This window comes from Chlorocebus sabaeus, chromosome 19, assembly GCF_047675955.1.
Source record: "Chlorocebus sabaeus isolate Y175 chromosome 19, mChlSab1.0.hap1, whole genome shotgun sequence".
Taxonomy (NCBI): domain Eukaryota; kingdom Metazoa; phylum Chordata; class Mammalia; order Primates; family Cercopithecidae; genus Chlorocebus; species Chlorocebus sabaeus.
The window spans coordinates 4253426-4270588 of NC_132922.1; the positions used below are offsets into that span (position 1 = coordinate 4253426).

Sequence of the window (17163 nt, forward strand, 5' to 3'; positions counted from 1 at the left end):
CTCGGTCCCCCCCCCAAAAAAAAAAAACTAAACCCTATGGGGGAAGATACACGTTTTCGTTTATAGGCTCTTCCCGTTTCACATGAGGAGCATCGCAGGACACATCTGTTCCGACACGAAGGACACCAGGTCGCTGGGGGCAAAAAGAGGGATCCTGAGAAGCCGTCTGGGAAAGACAGAACCGAAAGACAGTGACAGCAGTAACGATGGCTCACAACTCCTGTGTGCCGGGCACCATTCTGGGCACTTTATATGAACCCGTGAAGAGAGTGGCTGTCAGCATGAGAGGAGCTCTGGGGACACGGGATGGCTTGCAATGGGGCTCCTTCCTCTACCTCCCCACAAAGCCTTTGGTAGACCCCACGGCCTCATATGCCTTCAGATGAGTTTGTGTGGAAGTGGAGTGTGGGGCATGCAGGCCTGAGAGCCGGGGCAAGGCCTGTCCCCTTGGGGTCACTTCACCCTCACAGGGATACTGGAGCAGGCCTGGGATCCCCCCATCACGTGGAGGGAATAACCAGGGCTCCCAGAGCTGGAGCACAGTGCCCAGGCTGTGGCCGCAGCATGACCCAGGCCCTCTGGGGGCGTTTCTCCACCCGCCATGGCCCTCCCAGCCCCCCTTCCTTTCCAAGGCCGGCCCAAAGCCCCAGGCCTCTCAAGTCTCCTACCTCCCCAGTCCCCCTAAGGTCCCAAAGATTTCCCAAGGTCCCTTAGGCCTCTGGAGGTCCCCCAAGGCTCCCCAGGCCCCCAAGGCCCAAAGATCCTCCAGAGACCCCTCAAAGCCTTCCCAGGCCCCTCAACGATCCCAAGGCCCCCCATGCCCCTTAGGCCTTCCTAAAGCCCCACAAGGTCTCCTAGGTCCTCTAAATTCCCAAGACTCCCCAAGACCCTAGGTGGCCCTCAAGACCCCCAGACCTCCCTGCATCCTCAGCCCTCCAGGAGACCCTGTCAGCAGCTGCCTCTTCTGGGATGGTCAGGCTGAAGTCCCCAGGGGTGAATCAACCTGTTCAGCTCCTTGCTTCCTGACATCAGCTATTGGTCCTGGGCTGACCTATGGTATGGTGTCTTGGGATCACATGACCACCAGGCATTGTCACATGGTGTCAAACATGGCTGCCTACAGCACCACCATAGGAGAGATGGAAGTGAGTTCTTCTGCAGCACCCCAGAGCCGGCCTGCAGTCAGGGAGGTCTCCCCAGAGGCGTCCACGAAGCTGCCTGCCAACCTGGGTGCCCCAGGCATGGGCCCCTGTAAGCCTACCCTAGGAGGAAAACAGTTTGTGTGACACAGGGGGCCGAAGCTGGGTCTGAATCTTTTTTTTTTTTTTTTTGAGACAGAGTCTCGCTCTGTCACCCAGGCTGGAGTGCAGTGGTGCAATCTCACCTCACTGCAACCTCCGCCTCCCGGGTTCAAGCGATTCTCCTGCCTCAGCCTTCCTAATAGCTGGGATTACAGGTGTGCAGCATCACACCTGGCTAATTTTCGTATTTTTAGTAGAGATGGGGTTTCTCCATATTGGGCAGGCTGGTCTCGAACTCCTGACCTCAGGTGATTCACCCACCTCAGCCTCTCAAAGTGCTGGGATTACAAGTGTGAGCCACCGTGCCTGGCTGGGTTTGAGTCTTTAACACTTCCCCTCTGCTCCTGGAGCCCCTCCCATAGCCAGCCCTTGCTCACCAGCGGGGGAACCAGCAGCCCCTTCCTCACCCCTACATACCCCTCCTGGGGGTTGGGGTCTCTCTCAGTAGTACCAGTGCCATGACGCATCCCTCGTCCTCTCTGCTCCTTTCCCTCATCTGGAGGCCTAGGCCCAGTCATCCAGCCAGGCTCCACCCAGCTCCTCTCTCTGCACACAAAGACTGACCTCATCAAGCTGCACTCCTGAAACACACCAACAAACCAGAAACTCAGCCTCCCCTTTGCCCACAGGATGCCCACGGGCGAAACTGTCACCAAGAGGAGGAAGGAGGGGCCCAAACCGGCTCTGTCTCTGTGGAGAAAGAGCCTGCCTGGGGCTGGACCCTGGTTGTGTGGCTTCAGGTATGAGTCCCTTCCCCTTCTTGGGCCCCAGTCCCCTCACTGCACACCTAGGGTGATGGCATGTCATGGCCCAGGGTTAAGAGCACAGACTGGAGAGGGACTCCCTGGGCTTGACTTCTGGCTCTGCTGCACACTGGCTGTGCGACTCTGAACAAGTAACCTAGCCTTTCTGTACCTGAATTTTCTTGTCTGTTAACAGGGATCAAACAGAATATACCATTGAGGTCGTTAAGAAGAGTCAGTAAATTAATGTTTATAAAGTATTTATTATTATTATTATTATTTTTACATAGAGTCTCACTCTGTCACCCAGACTGGAGTGCAGTGGTGCAATCTTGGCTCACTGCAACCTCTGCTTCTCGGATTCAAGTTGAATCTCATGCCTCAGCCTACTGAGTAGCTGGGATTACGGGCCCTGCCACCACACCCGGCTAATTTTTTATGTTTTTGGTAGAGACAGGGTTTCACCATGTTGGCCAGGCTGATCTCAAACTCCTGACCTCAAGTCATCCACACGCCTTGCCCTCCCAAAGTGCTGGGATTAGAGGTATGAGCCACTGCGCCCAGCCAGGATTATTATTATTTTTTTCTTGCTGATTTGAGTTCCTTGTAGATTCTGGGTATTAGTCCTTTGTCAGATGCATAGTTTGCAAATATTTTCTCCCATTCTCTAAGTTGTCTGTTTACTTCCGCTGTGTAGAAGCTTTCTAGTTTAAGTAGGTCCTGAATATTTACTTTTGTTTTCGTTACATTTGCCTTTGGAGCCTTCGTCATAAATATTTAGCCTAGGCCAATGTTCGTAAGAGTTTTTCCTAGCGTTCCTTCTAGAATTTTTATGATTTCAGGACTTAGATTTAAGTATTTAACCCATTATGAGTTAATTTTTGTATATGGTGAGAAATAGGGATCCAGTTCCATTCTTCTTCATGTGGCTATCCAATTTTCCCAGCACCATTTATTGAATAGAATGTCATTTCCCCAGTTTATGTTTTTGTATACTTTGTGGAAGATCAGTTGGCTGTAAGTATTTGGCTTTATTTCTGGATTCTCTATTCTCTTCTATTGGTCTGTATATCTACCTCGATGCCAGTGCATGATACCAGTAGACACTTCCTTGATACTGTCTTGATTACTACATCCTTATAGTATAATTTGAAGTTGGGTAATATGATGCCTCCAGATTTGTTTTTTGCTTAGGATTGCTTTGGCTATTCAGGTTCTTTTTTGATGCCATATGAATTTTAAGATTGCTTTTTCTAATTCTGTGAAGAATGACGTTGGTATTTTGGTTGGAATTGCGGTGACTCTGTAGATTGCTTTGGGTGGTATGGTCACTTTCAAAATATTGACTGTTCTAATCCGTGAACATGGGATGTATTTCAATGTGTTTTTGTCATCTATGATTTCTTTAAGCAGTGTTTTATAGTTCTCTTTGTGGAGATCTCTCACCTCCTTGATTAAGTATATTCCTAAGCATTTTAATTTTTGTGTCTAGGTACTGTAAAAGGGATTGAGTTCAAACTCCTGACCTCAGATGATCCATCCGCCTCGGCCTCCCAAAACACTGGGATTACAGGCATGGACCAACCTAGTGAAACTCCATCTCTACTAACAATACAAAAATTAGCCAGGCATGGTGGCGGGTGCCTGTAATCCCAGCTACTCAGGAGGCAGAGGCAGGAGAACCGCTGAACCTGGGAGGCAGAGGATGCAGTGAGCCGAGATCGTGCCATTGCACTCCAGCCTGGGCAACAAGAGTGAGACTCCACCTCAAAGAAAAAAAAAAAAGGGATTGAGTTCTTGTGATTCCCAGCTTGATCATTGTTGGTGTATGGCAATGCTACTGATTTGTATACATTGATTTTGTAACTTGAGACTTTACTGAATTTATTTATCAAATCTAGGAGTCTTTTGGAGATATATCGTTGGCAAACAGAGATAGTTTAACTTTCTCTTTTCCAATTTGGATGCCCCTTCTTTCTTTCTCTGGCCTGATTTCTCTGGGTAGGACTACCAGGCATTCCTGCCAGGTCCTCGCTAGGCCCTGAGTAGACAGTGATAACCACAGGAAAATACAACATACCTACCAGTAACCACATCCCACGGCAGCCTGGGGTCCTGGTTCAAAGGGTTGTTAGAGACAGAATAGAACATTTATGCCTTGGGTGATCAGAGAAGGGTTCTTGAAGGAGAGGGTATTTAAGCTGGGCATGGGAGCCTGGGCTGGTAGTGACAGAGGCACAGCACACAGAGACCCATGCAGCCCACTGATCAGCTGATTGATCTGCAAGAGACTGAACATGGGTGGGTGCCAAGTCAGCTGGCATCAAGAAGCTGAAATGACTTTACTATAGAGCCAAGAGCAGATTCTTGAGCCCACTTGGTTTGGTGCCCTGCACATTGCCCCTGCCTGGCAACATGACCTAGGGGTGGCCATGGCACTGGCCATGCTGGGGGCCAGGGAGGGACAGGATGGGCTGGTGACCTCCCGACACAACTCCTCTCACAAACCTCGGTGGATCCTGAGGTTGGAGGTCCTGACACCGACATGACTCATGAAATAAGACCCTTGGAGGCTCACCTGTCCCACCCTATGCAGTGCTTCTGAGCTGTCCCCTCTTTAGGCCTCCTGTTCCTGCTAAACCCTGAGGCCCTCAGAAGCTGCTGCTGAGAGCTGACCTGGGAGCCCAGGGCCTGCCTGGGCAGAGACTGTGCCCAGGAGCCAGTGAGCTGCCCTGACTCCTGGGAAGGCAGCCAGCACCTGCACCAGCCTGCCCGGGCGCACCTCTTCCATCCAGCCAACTCTGGTGCAGCTATCAAGACCCAGCCTGGTTATCACCTCCCATAAAAAGCCTCACTGACCCCTAGACTGGGCCAGGTCCTCTCATGGGGTCTCCAGCCTTGGGATTTCCCTCTGTTTCAGGGACAGAGAGCAAGGAATTACATGTAACAGAAAAAAAAAAAGCTCAGACCAGCTCAAACAGAAAAGGAAATCTATTAACTTCTGTAACCATTATGTCCAGGGTATCTTCAGGAAACTTGGATCTAGGGCTCAAAGGGGGCCTTTCTTTATGTTGGTTCCATCTCATAGTGGTTCCAGACTAACATTCTCCCCTGTCAGCACCCCTGGGCGAACCAGAGACTTTCTCTGCCCAATGGTTCTAACAAAAGTTTCAGAACTGGACCTCACTGGCTGTGATTAACCTGGTCGAGGTCCCATGTCCATCCCTGAAACGTGAAGGACTGGGGCTAGCTCTACCTGGGCCATGTGGCCTGAGAGCTGGGGAGGAGAAGTGGTATAGTTAGCAGTTGAAGGGGAAATGGAGTTGACCAGGCAGTAGCATGGCTGTCCACCTCACTGTGGCTGGCTCCCCACCAGACTGCCTACTGCTCAGGCAGGGACAGTGTTTAAGCCCCATCTGTGCCCCAGCATTGCCCTGCATAAGGTAGCACAGAGCAAGGGCTCTAGCAGAGCAGCTTTGGTTAGGTTCCTCAGGGCCTTACACACGCTCTTCCGTCTGCCTAGAACAGCCCTGCACTGCACCCCCACCATTGCCTCCACTCTAGGGATGGAGGATACCACCTCATCTAGGGATGTGGAATTCTAGGAATTCTGATTAGATGTACATTAGACTCACTCATTCTCTCCTCCCAGCCTTCTTACCTTTCTTTCATGTTTTCTCTCTTCTCATCTTTCTGTGTTGCATCCTAGGAAATTTCTTCATATCTGTGCTCTAATTCATTGATTCTCTCTTCAGCTGTTTAATTCAGTTTCAACATTTGTATTTTTTCACTTGTAAACGTATATTTAGTTCGTTTTCAAATCTCTCAGGCCTTTTTTTCTCCAATAGACTCTTTTGCCTTTTTGATCACCTTCCTTATTCCATTAAATCTTCCTTAATTGGCTGGGCGCGGTGGCTCATGCCTGTAATCCCAGCACTTTGGGAGGCCGAGGCAGGCAGATCACCTGAGGCTGGGAGTTTGAGACCAGCCTGACCAACATGGAGAAACCCCAACTCTGCTAAAAATACAAAATTAGGTGGGAGTGGTGGTGCATGCCTGTAATCCCAGCTACTTGGGAGGCTGAGGCAGGTGAATCACTTGAACCTGGGAGGCAGAGGTTGCAGTGAGCCGAGATCGTGCCATTGCACTCCAGCCTGGGCAACGAGAGCAAAACTCTGTCTCATAAACAAACAAACAAAAACAAAAAACTTCCTTAATCTGCAGGCAGATTTAGCTGGAATTCCTTAGATGGATTAAGGAAGATGATCAAAAAGGAAAAAATTGATAGATGAATAGACTTCATCTATTTTTCTTTTCCCTCCCTCCCTCCCTCCCTTGCTAACTTTTTGTTTTTTTTGACAAGATCTTTCTTACTCTGCCTCCCAGGCTAGAGTGCAGTGGCACTATCACAGCTCACTGCCGACTAGACTTCCTGAGCTCAAGTGATCCTCCTACCTCAGCCTCCCGAGTAGCTGGGACTACACGCATGCTCCACCACATTCACTAGTTTTTGCACATTTTTGTAGAGATGGGGTTTTGCCATGTTGCCCAGGCTGGTTATGAACTCCTGGGCTCAAGCAATCTGCCCATGTCGGCCTCCCAAAGTGCTGGGATTACAGTTGTGGAGCCACCACGCCTGGCAGTTCATTTATTTATTTATTATTTATTTATTTATTTATTTATTTTTATTTTGAGATGGAGTCTCACTCTGTCGCCCAGGCTGGAGTGCAGTGGTGCCATCTTGGCTCACTGCAAGCTCCACCTCCCAGGTTCATGCCATTCTCCTGCCTCAGCCTCCTGAGTACCTGGGACTATAGGCACCCACCACCATGCCTGGCTAATTTTTTGTATTTTTAGTAGAGATGGGGTTTCACTGTGTTAGCCAGGATGGTCTCGATCTCCTGACCTCGTGATCTGCCCGCCTCATGCTCCCAAAGTGCTGGGATTACAGGCTTGAGCCACTGTGCCCGGCTGGCACTTCATTTATTTCAAGCAGTTCTCAGAGGTCTAAATCTATTTGTTATTTCTATTGAGTCTCACCTTATGGTGACTTGTCTCCTTGGGTCTGATTGTGTGTGTGTGTGTGAGAGAGAGAGAGAGAGAGCGTTCGTATTTGGTTGTGCTTTTGTAGGAATCCTGAAGGCCTAAATTGGGATGCTTTCCTCCAGAAAGAATTTCTGATTGCTTCTACCAGTTTATCACTGACCAGAACCAATTTAATTTAATTTCTTGAGTGGGGATTTTCCTGTCTATGAGGATAGTATAAATTTAACTTCAGCATTGCAGGAGAGCAAATGGTTGCAAATCCTCCAGGGACATTATTATTGTTCTTAAATGTTTTCACCTGGAGCTCTGAAGCAGACACCCAGGTTTCCCAGAGGGATCCCTGTCCTGGCAGGCAGATTTGTTGGAAACACTCTCTCCTTAGAGGGGTAGCCACCTTTGAGGGTCTCAAGTCGGTGTAGGAATCTTAGGTTCACTCCCCCCACCCACCACTCTGCATTTGGCATTACCTAAGGAAAATGCTTGTTGCTCATCTCTGGTTCCAGATAGTTTGCTTTATTTGTTGTTTCTTTCTTTTGTGGAAGGAGGGCTTCCGTGTGGTCTTGGCAGTGCAATAATGTTATGTCTGTAGACATTTACTTGCAATCAGATAGCAGATGGCATTTTAGGGTATCTGGTCACTATGCTGCCAGAAGTCAAGTTGACTCAGCTCATTCTGGGAGTTACATCCTTGGCTGCCAACATGGCTCTCATCTTGCTCCAGGGTAGTAATTTGGAGAGAATCAGAGTGTACATTTTCTGGTTAGGCCACGGAATGGGGCCTGGCCCCTGCTGCTTACTCCTCAGCTCTCATGCCTGTTTCCAAGCTTCGGGGCCCTGCAGCAGTCCCCCTTCCTGGTGACCTCATAGGTTCCTCTGAGGGGAGCCAGTGAGATGCCGCGACTCAGTGCAGCTGGAATGTATAGCAGAAACAATGAAGGGGCACCTGTGTGTGTGTGTGTGTGTGTGTGTGTGTGTGTGTGTGTGTGTGCTGGGGTGCACTGGGGTGTGTTGAGGGTGTTGGTGGTGGGAAGAGCCCTAGAATTGTTCAAGCCGGTCATCTGGATTGGACGTTACCTAGAAAACTCCCAGATTTCCTCTCCATTTTAGGCATCACAGATACAACCTAATGGGATGCTTTGCACATGGCCAAAGTGAACAGAAACATCTGAGTGCAACAGAAAGCAACCCCACATGCCCTCGGAGACAGGCCTAAGCTCTGCTTATCCTGAGGGCTCTCCAGCCCTCACATCCTCCTCCTCTCCTCTCAGGCACATTCAGACCAATGCTGTCCACATTCACTCGTATCCCCAGTCCAGCTTTGATACCTGTGTCCCTGGTTGGGGGATCTGTCTCCCTAGGAGATGCCGCCCCTCTGAAGGCAGCCCTGGCCTCGACCTCATTCACCCAGGAGTATTTATTGATCTTCCCTCTGTACCCGGCCCTCTGCTCAGTGCCACACAGTGGAAGGAGCTGGTCTTGGCCCTCTGGGGTCATCATTAGGGAGACAGTGATATAGGACAGTGACAGCTGTAATGCACAATGCAGTGGTTGTGGGAACAGAGGAGGAGCACCCTAGCCTGCCCAGAGGACGGGGAAGGTGTCAGAGGAGGCAGCATTTGAGCTGCAACTAGAACACCAAGTCACACATTGCCAAATGTACAAACTGGGGAAGGGGCAGGTGGGGGATGGGAGATGAGGCTGACTGGTGGGCAGGGCAGACCCGGAAAGGTCCAGAGATGAGGAGCTGCCCACGACCCTTCAAGAGGGGAGCAACCCTCTCAGATGTGTATTTGGAAGATAGATTACTGGGTTCTCTGAGACTGAACCCCACATCTCTGAAACCTTTATGGCTTCGTAAGAGGGAACTAAAGTATCATTCTGAAGCTGTTCTTCATGATACCCAGGGTGAGGGTATCTGGCTTAGATCAGTGAGAATCACCCCCATTTGCAAAGTGCAGTAGAGTTCACGTAAATGACTTGTACAAGAATCCTTGACTGGTAAGTGGAGTGCCTCAGCTACCAACTGCTGTGTAACAAACCACCCCACAACCTCATGCCTTGAAACAACACTTCATTATTATTTCTCAGGGTTCTGTGGGTTGGCTGGGCTCAGCTGGGCAGTTCTTCTGCTTGTGGTCTCTGATGCAATTGATGTCAGATGGCAGCAGAATGTCGAAGATGACTTATCGCTCACCTCTCTGCACCCTCAATGTCCTCTGGGTAGCCTCTCTCCATCAGGCTGGTCAGATTTCCTAGGTGGCAGCAGTCTCCTGAGAATGCAAAGGCTAAAGCTGCTGGGTCTTGTTAAGGCTCGCTCCGGCCTGGAACTGGTACAGTGGCACTTCACTGCATTCTGTTAGTTAATGTGAGGGTTAGGGCCGATCCAGATTCTGTGTGGGAGGGGACTAAACAAGGGTGGAAACACCAGGAGGCATGGTTCCTGGGGGCCATATTTGGAGATTGGCTGCCACACAGCGAACCTTGCCTTCAGGCTCTGTCTATGCATCTTAACCACTATGACTCTTCTCCTCTGGAGAGGCCGTAGCCACAGCTGGGGGTCTCTGTTTGAGTTACAGTGAGACCCTGCTTCTCTGATAACTGCTCCTGCAGTCACATTTTTAGTATGTGATGCTCAGAGCTAGTCCATGGGATGTCTGTATCAGTTATCTATTGCTGTCTAACAAAACTCCCCCAAATGTAATAGCTTCAAACACAACCATTTATTCTTTCTCATGAGCCTCCAGGCCCACTGGGTGGCTCTGCTGATCTGAGATGGGCTCACTTCTGGGGTCACTAAGGGTTGGCAACATGGCTCTGCTGTCTTAGCTGGGCTCACATTTCTGGGGCCTCAGCTGGGACGGCTGCTCTCGGCTCTATGTCGTCTCTCATCCTCTAGCACAGGGCTCCCGCAGGGCACAAGAGTACTTAAGGCCTAGGCTCAGAACTGGCATCACCTCCACCTCACTGTGTGGTCAAAACAAATCATAAGGCCATCTGCCAGATTGCAGGGGTGGCAAAATAGCTCCCACCTTCCCATGAGCTGAAATGTTACCTTGCAGAAGGCATGAAGGCAGGAAGGAGTGGAGCCATTTGTGCATCAGCTGCCATTGTGCCTGTGTCCATTTGAGAGGAGCCCTTCCCGGCAGCAGCCAGCCCACGCCAGGTAGCCAGGCTGGGTGAGCCAGGCCGGGCTGGGTTTCGGACCCAGTGCAGCACTCGGTGGTCACCTTTGTGTGTACTCTCATGACCCTGTCCGACCCTGATGGCTTGACCATGTGGTTGCTTCACACAGACCAGGCCAGCTTGGGAACTGGGAATTAGAAACAAGATTCTCCTTCACCAGGAGCCGTTCATTTGAACTGGAGAGAGAGCTGAGCCCAGGAGCTCTGGCTGATGACAGGGTGCCTGGAGAAGCAGAGAAAGCAGCTCAGAGAGAGGAAGAAGAAGAAAGGCAGGGGCTGAGGGAGGCCATTTTGAGGGAGAGAGGGAGAAGGCTCCCCACGACCCCACGGGAGGACTGCCCTGGGTCCGGGGGGCTTCCAGGTGCTGGGCCCACCCTCGCCTGTCCTGGCCACGTAGCATTTCCTCAGCTCTGCCCGTCTAGTGGCATTATTGTTTTAAAATTGAGATGCTTCCTGGGCCATCAGCTCTGTAGAGAGCCACAAAGCTCCTTTTGGGTCCATGTCAGAATTCTGCTCCCCAGATGGAGATGGCCTCATGGGCTGCTCCAGCACCAGCCTGTGCAATGTGGTCTGTGTGGCCAGAGAGCTGGAGGCTGGGGGTTTGGCATTCCTGGGTCCCGGAAGCAGCTGGGAGACTGTCGGGGCCTGCAGGGGCATGGGAGCGGGGGTAGCAGATTGAGGGTCCAAGTTCCAGGGCCAGAGGCCAGGAGACCTATCCCTAGCCCCCCACCTGCCAATGCCAGTGGGAGCCAGGACAGCCGGAGATGGGTCCTCCAGGGGACAGCAGGCTGGAGGATGAGGAGGCAGAGACTCAGGCTGGAGGCCCTGAGAACCCCTGTCACCAGGCAGCCATATAAGCCACATTGTCCCCTCAAGCACCCAGAAACTGGAGGGATGGCAGTGGAGAAGGGGAGAAGGGGAGGGACCTGGGGTCTGATGTCATGGGCTGGCCTCGGTTTTTTTTTTTTTTTTTTAGACGGAGTCTCGCTCTGTTGTCCAGGCTAGAGTGCAATGGCGTGATCTTGGCTCACTGCAAACTCTGCCTCCCAGGTTCAAGTGATTCTCCTGCCTCAGCCTCTGAGTAGCTGGGATTACAGGCACCTGCCACCACACCTGGATAATTTTTGTATTTTTAGGAGAGACGGGGTTTCATCATGTTGACCAGGCTGGTCTCAAACGCCTGACCTTGTGATCCGCCCACCTCAGCCTCCCAAAGTGCTGGGATTATAGGCATGAGGCACTGTGCCCGGCTGGGCTGGCCTCATTTTGTGCCCACTGCCCAGCAGGAGGGGCTCAGGAGGACACTCAGAGGGTTACAGGCAACGCAGAGAAGCTATACCTTCTCTGGGCCTGTGGGGCATAGAGGGAGGTGGAGTTTTTTTGGACCCTGGAAGTGTGGGGTCCATCCCCCTCTTATTTCCCAGAAGAACCCCAATTTGTTACCATGTCCACACCCCATGCAAAAGTAGAGGGGAGATTCTGGTTTACACTAAAGCCAAATCTGTCCTGTTGGGCCATGGCCAGGGCATTCACCAAACACCCCCTCAGCAGCCCAGCTCCCAACACCAGGGATGTCTGGCCTCTCTCGGGGAGATCCCACATTCCCTGTAGTCCACCTCCCATCCAGAAGCTTCTGGAATCCCTCCCTCCTTTCCCAGGTCCGCCTTCCCCTCCGCCAGCCTCACCTCCAGTCTTCTCCTTGGAGATTCCGTCCCCACCTACAGGAGCCCACTCAGACGGACCCGGTGAGAAAGGCTGCCTGGCTCTGGCCTGTCCCATGAGCCAGAACCTGACGCATGGACTGGCCCCGACTGCCCTGCTCCACGGTGAAGGCAGGTAGGACAGGGTAGGCCTCCCCACCCCTCCCCTCTGGCCTTTGCCTCACTGGCCAGAGAAGAGCCCCTCGAAGGAGGGAACAGCGTGGGAGATGGGGAGAAAGCCCGGCCTGAAGGAGTGGGTGCTGGTGCCTGCCCCACTGCTCTAATTCCTGCTGCTGTCCCCACATTGATCATAAAAGGACACGGTCATATTCACCTGACTGGGGTGCGGCAGTGGGGGCCTCTTGGAGCCCCTTCTCCGTATGGGTTGGGGGACTTACCCGGCAGTATTGCCACAGTAAAGGAGCCGGGCGTCCACATTTACAGAGGCAGAAACAGAGATTCAACTCCCCTCATCACTGTGGGTGGGTGAGCAGGTCATAGTCAAAGGAGTGACTCGCAAATGTTGGAATTGCTGACTATGGGAAAGACAAGAACTCTCTTATCCCTGAGACTGGCGGCCTGGGGACAGTAGCCCCCTCCTCCACCAAAGAAGCTCCTGGATGGGACTTTGGGGTGACCCACCTCTTGGCTGTCCAGAGTCACTGTGGGTGGGTTCTGGTGCCCTGTGTGGTGTTCTGGGCAGACATCCTTTCAGGATGGAAAGCCGCCTTTTCCCGTGTCCTCCGTGGGCATCTGGTTCTGTGCTCAGCTGGTCTCCTCCCCAACCCCTGCTCCTCCCCAGCCACCCATGCTGTCAGATGCACGGCTGACCTTGTCCCTCCACAGCTGAAAACCCCCAGTGCCTGCAGTACGAAGGCCAGACCCCTTAACCCACCTCTGCCTACCTCTGGCCTCATCTCCCACCTGCCTCTCCACCCCTGCGATTTCACCCCTCAGTATTATCAAATTGCTTATAGTCCCAAACCCTCCCCTGCCACACAGACTCTGTTTGATTCCTCTAGGTCTTTGTATACGTTTTTCCCCTTGGCTGGAATTCCACATTCTTATCTGCCTGGTGAATCTTCAAAACCCAGTTACCCTGGACAGCTTTCACAGACAGCCCCCTTCACTGTCTGTCTAGAGTGACCTGTCCCTTGGTTTTGCTCCACAGTACTTGACTGAGTATGTGTGTATGTCTGTCTCCCCAGCACAGCAGACGGGGCTGACCCAGGGCGGGCCACACATCTCAAAAATGAGGTGCCGAGTCCAGCACAGGGCTGGGCACAGGCAGGCCCCCAACAATGGAGCATGACCCAGATGAAATGAAGCAGCCTTCCCCCAGTCTTGGTGGCCCCAGGAAGCATCTCTGAAGTGTGGGGATTTGGGGGTCACAGTGGGTACCCTCAAAGGCCAGCCTTGGGAATGCTCCTGGCTTCCACTCAAACAAATCTCCCCCTTCTCCTGCCAGAACACCCTGGCCAGGAGTGACACTGACGGACCACTCACCCTCCTGCTGACTGTACAGCCCCGTCCTGGGCTCTGGCAGACCGTGAGCACTGCCTTCCCAGCAGAACCTGGCTTGACCCCAGCATGGCGGACATTGTGATATCAGCCCATGTAGAGACAGCCATCTCAGACCGCTGACCTCCGAAACCAGCAGACAATCAGCGTCTTGTTTAAGACTAAGTTGACTTTAAGATTAAGTTTGTGTGGCCTGGCGCGGTGGCTCATACCTGTAATCCCAGCACTTTGGGAGGCCAAGGTGGGTGGATCACCTGAGGTCAGGAGTTCAAGACCAGCCTGGCCAACATGGTGAAACCTCACCTCTGCTAAAAACACAAAAATTAGCCAGGCATGGTGGCATATGCCTGTAATCCCAGCTACTTGGGAGGCTGAGGCAGGAGAATCGCTTGAACCTGGGAGGTGAAGGTTGCAGTGAGCTGAGATCATGCCAGTGTATTCCAGCCTGGGTGAGAGAGTGAGACTGTCTCTAAAAAAAAAAAAAGACTAAGTTTGTAGGATTTTATTACATCAACCAGAGGCGAAGACTGAGGCCCAGAGAGGAAAACAGACTTGCCCAAGCTCCACCAGGCCTCCTGACTCATCGTCCAGTGCTCCCTGCCTGTCCTGCCTGACCTCCTCACATGACAGGGACAGAGGCCCCAGCTCACATGTCCACTGCTGATTCTGCAGAGGCAAAAGGTTGGAAAGAGCAAGCCAAGTCCATTTCTCTGGGTGCGAGTGAGCGAATTCTGTGGTCAGAGAAGCCCGTGTGCCCTGAATCATGCAAAGGAACCAATGAACCAATTTTAGCAGAAGTTAGAACTTGCAGGAATCAAACGCTCTGCCAATAGCTCCTCCTTGTCCCCTGCATCCCCCGAAGCAGGTGGCGGTGTGCCACGATGTCAAACTGGATTTAGAGTTTGTTAGCTTCGTGAGAACCCAGAACACACACCGCCTGCATCCCCGAGGCCAGCTGGGTGGCTCTGGCCTATTTATAGTGTCCTCATCCATCTTCTTTTCTTTTGATCAGGGCAGGACCTGATCTCCTCGGAGGAGCTGCAAATCTCGGCATGCTCGACAAATTCCAGCAGGGCATGAATCATGGGCTCCTGCCTCATGAGGGCCCCCCACTGCCAATGGGACTGGTGGAGCTCCGGGGCTCGCCTGCTGCCCAGATTGGAGCCAGAGCCAGGCCTGACGGAGTCCTCCCTGCACATTCCAGAGGAGCTCAAACTAGCTTTCCCTCCGGGATCTCACCTGACACTGCAAGGCAGTGCCCCATGAAGGGAGGGTTTCCTTCGCTTGCCTTTTTGCCCTGGCAAGACTGGCAACCAGGAGTCCCTGAGCACTGGTGCCTCCTCAGGGCTGGCACCTCTTTCTGGGAAGCCACACGGGTCTTGGACAGCTGTGCCCTTCCTGCTCCCCTCCAGCTGCCAGAGGGCCAGAGTTCCCATGTGCCCTGGAATGTGGGACTCTCTTTGAGATGTCCACTTGGGGACCTGTCCTCAGGCCCTGGGGTCAGCACACAGGTGGCCAGTTTCTTTGGGCTCAGGGTCAGGCTTCCACTGGTGGGTAGAGGCAGCCCTTTGTCCCATGTCCTGCCCCAGCGTTCCTGAGTAGCGGGCTCCCTCCCCCATCCTCTTGGCAGCTGTCCCTCCCTGCTCCCTCCCGGTGACCACAGCCAAGCCAAGAGTCCTGTGCTGTGTTCCCCACACGTCCACGTAGAGCGGCTGGACACCGGTGTTGAGTGCTGTGGAGGTGGCTGGGGGGAGTGGACATTCCACTGTAATGATGGCAAAAATAGCCATGATCTTTCAGCCACTGCTGAAACTGCTGGAGCCGAGCCCTTCCCAGGTATAATTTGCCCTCCCCGATGGTGCCTTTGTCTCCCAGATGTGCAGATGTGGAAGCCAAGGTCCTAGGGATCAGGGGAACCTCATGAGGGAGGAGGCAGGGGGCCAGGACTGGCTTCTGAGCTCGGCAATCCCAGTGTTACGGTCTGTCTTTTAATGTTTAAAAAGAAGATATGATGATATAATTAGGATGCCGAAATCCCAGCACTTTGGGAGGCCAAGGCGGGCAGATCACTTGAGGTCAGGAGTTTGAGACCAGCCTGGCCAACATGGTGAAATCCCGTCTCTACTAAAAATACGATAAAATTAGCCGGGTGTGATCTCAGCTACTCAGGAGGCTGAGGCAGGAGGATCGCTTGAACCGGGGAGGCAGAGGTTGCTGCACTCCAGCCTGGGTGACACAGCAAAATCTCAAAAAACAAAACAAAACAATAATAATAATTAGGATGCTGACACTGTCTCTACCTTTTCTGGGTCTCTCCCATTCCTGTAGAATCGTTCTTGCCCACAATCACCTGCCCATCTCTCTTGCACCCCAGAAAAGTTTTGCAAGTTGAGGAAGAGAAAAAAATAATGTGATACGTACTGTCTGTATTCTCCCATGACAATAATCTCTCTATGGGGGAGGGGGTCCATGTGTTCGTGTCCACCATGGTGTTGAATGAATATTGAACAAATGGCTGAATGTGCATGAAGGAAAGGAGATGGTGGGTGGTTCAAGTATGGTTCTTGCTTCCCCATTCCAGGCAGGACATAAGCGGGGGGCCAGGGAGGACATGGCCAGGCTGGAAGAGTGTCATCAACCTGTGGCTGCTGGGGTGAGTGGCCCTCCTGTCCAGCCACAGCATCAGGGGGTGGGTGAAGGTGTTCGGAGGGGACAGAAAAGCAGGGGCCACTGGCTTCCCCCACCCCCCACTCTGCCAATCCTACCTCAGGGCAGTTTTTTGTTTTTTGTTTTTTTTTTTGAGACAGAATCTCGCTCTGTCACTCAGGCTGGAGTGCAGTGGCTTGATCTTGGCTCACTGAAACCTCCGCCTCCCTGATTCAAGCAATTCTCTTGCCTCGGCTTCCTGAGTAGCAGGACTACAGGTGTGCACCACCATGCCCAGCTCATTTTTGTATTTTTAGTAGAGATGGGGGTTTCACTGTGGTGGCCAGGTTGGTCTCGAACTCCTGACCTCAGGTGATCCACCTACCTTGGTCTCCCAAAGTGCTGGAATTATGGGCATGAACCACCACACCCGGCCCTCAGGGTAACTTTAGTGCTCCTCCCTATATCCAGCAGGGGCAGAGGAAAGTCCCCAGGGAAAGTCCTCTATGAGCCATTGATGACAGCATGGTTAGTAGTAGTTACAATGCCAAAATATAAAAAATAAAATAAAAAGGTTTTGTGTGCAATTTTGCAGAGGGAATGTCTTGCCCTTTTTTTTTCCACTCAAAAGGAAGGGAGGTTATTCAAAATAGTCAAAAAGTGGGAACAGTCCAAATCCCCACTGGCTGGTGCGTAGATAAACAAACTGTAGCGTATCCATAATGTTACTCAGCCTTCAAAAGAAGGAAGCACTAATTTATTTTATTTTATTTTATTTTATTTTATTTTATTTTTGAGACGGAGTCTCGCTCTGTCACCCAGGCTGGAGTGCAGTGGCCGGATCTCAGCTCACTGCAAGCTCCGCCTCCCGGGTTCACGCCATTCTCCTGCCTCAGCCTCCCCAGTAGCTGGGACTACAGGCGCCCGCCACTGCGCCCGGCTAGTTTTTTTTTCTATTTTTTAGTAGAGACGGGGTTTCACCATGGTCTCGATCTCCTGACCTTGTGATCCGCCCGCCTCGGCC

At 52.1% G+C, this 17163-nt stretch overlaps 1 long non-coding RNA gene across 1 annotated transcript; it reads left to right on the forward strand.

Moving 5' to 3' along the window:
- The first annotated feature begins 1165 nt into the window (after positions 1-1165).
- LOC103223502 (uncharacterized) lies at positions 1166-14678 on the forward strand. Its single transcript, XR_493836.3, has 4 exons — positions 1166-1251; positions 1931-2041; positions 11931-12108; positions 13181-14678. It is a non-coding gene; the product is annotated as an uncharacterized lncRNA (long non-coding RNA).
- Positions 14679-17163: the final 2485 nt, after the last annotated feature.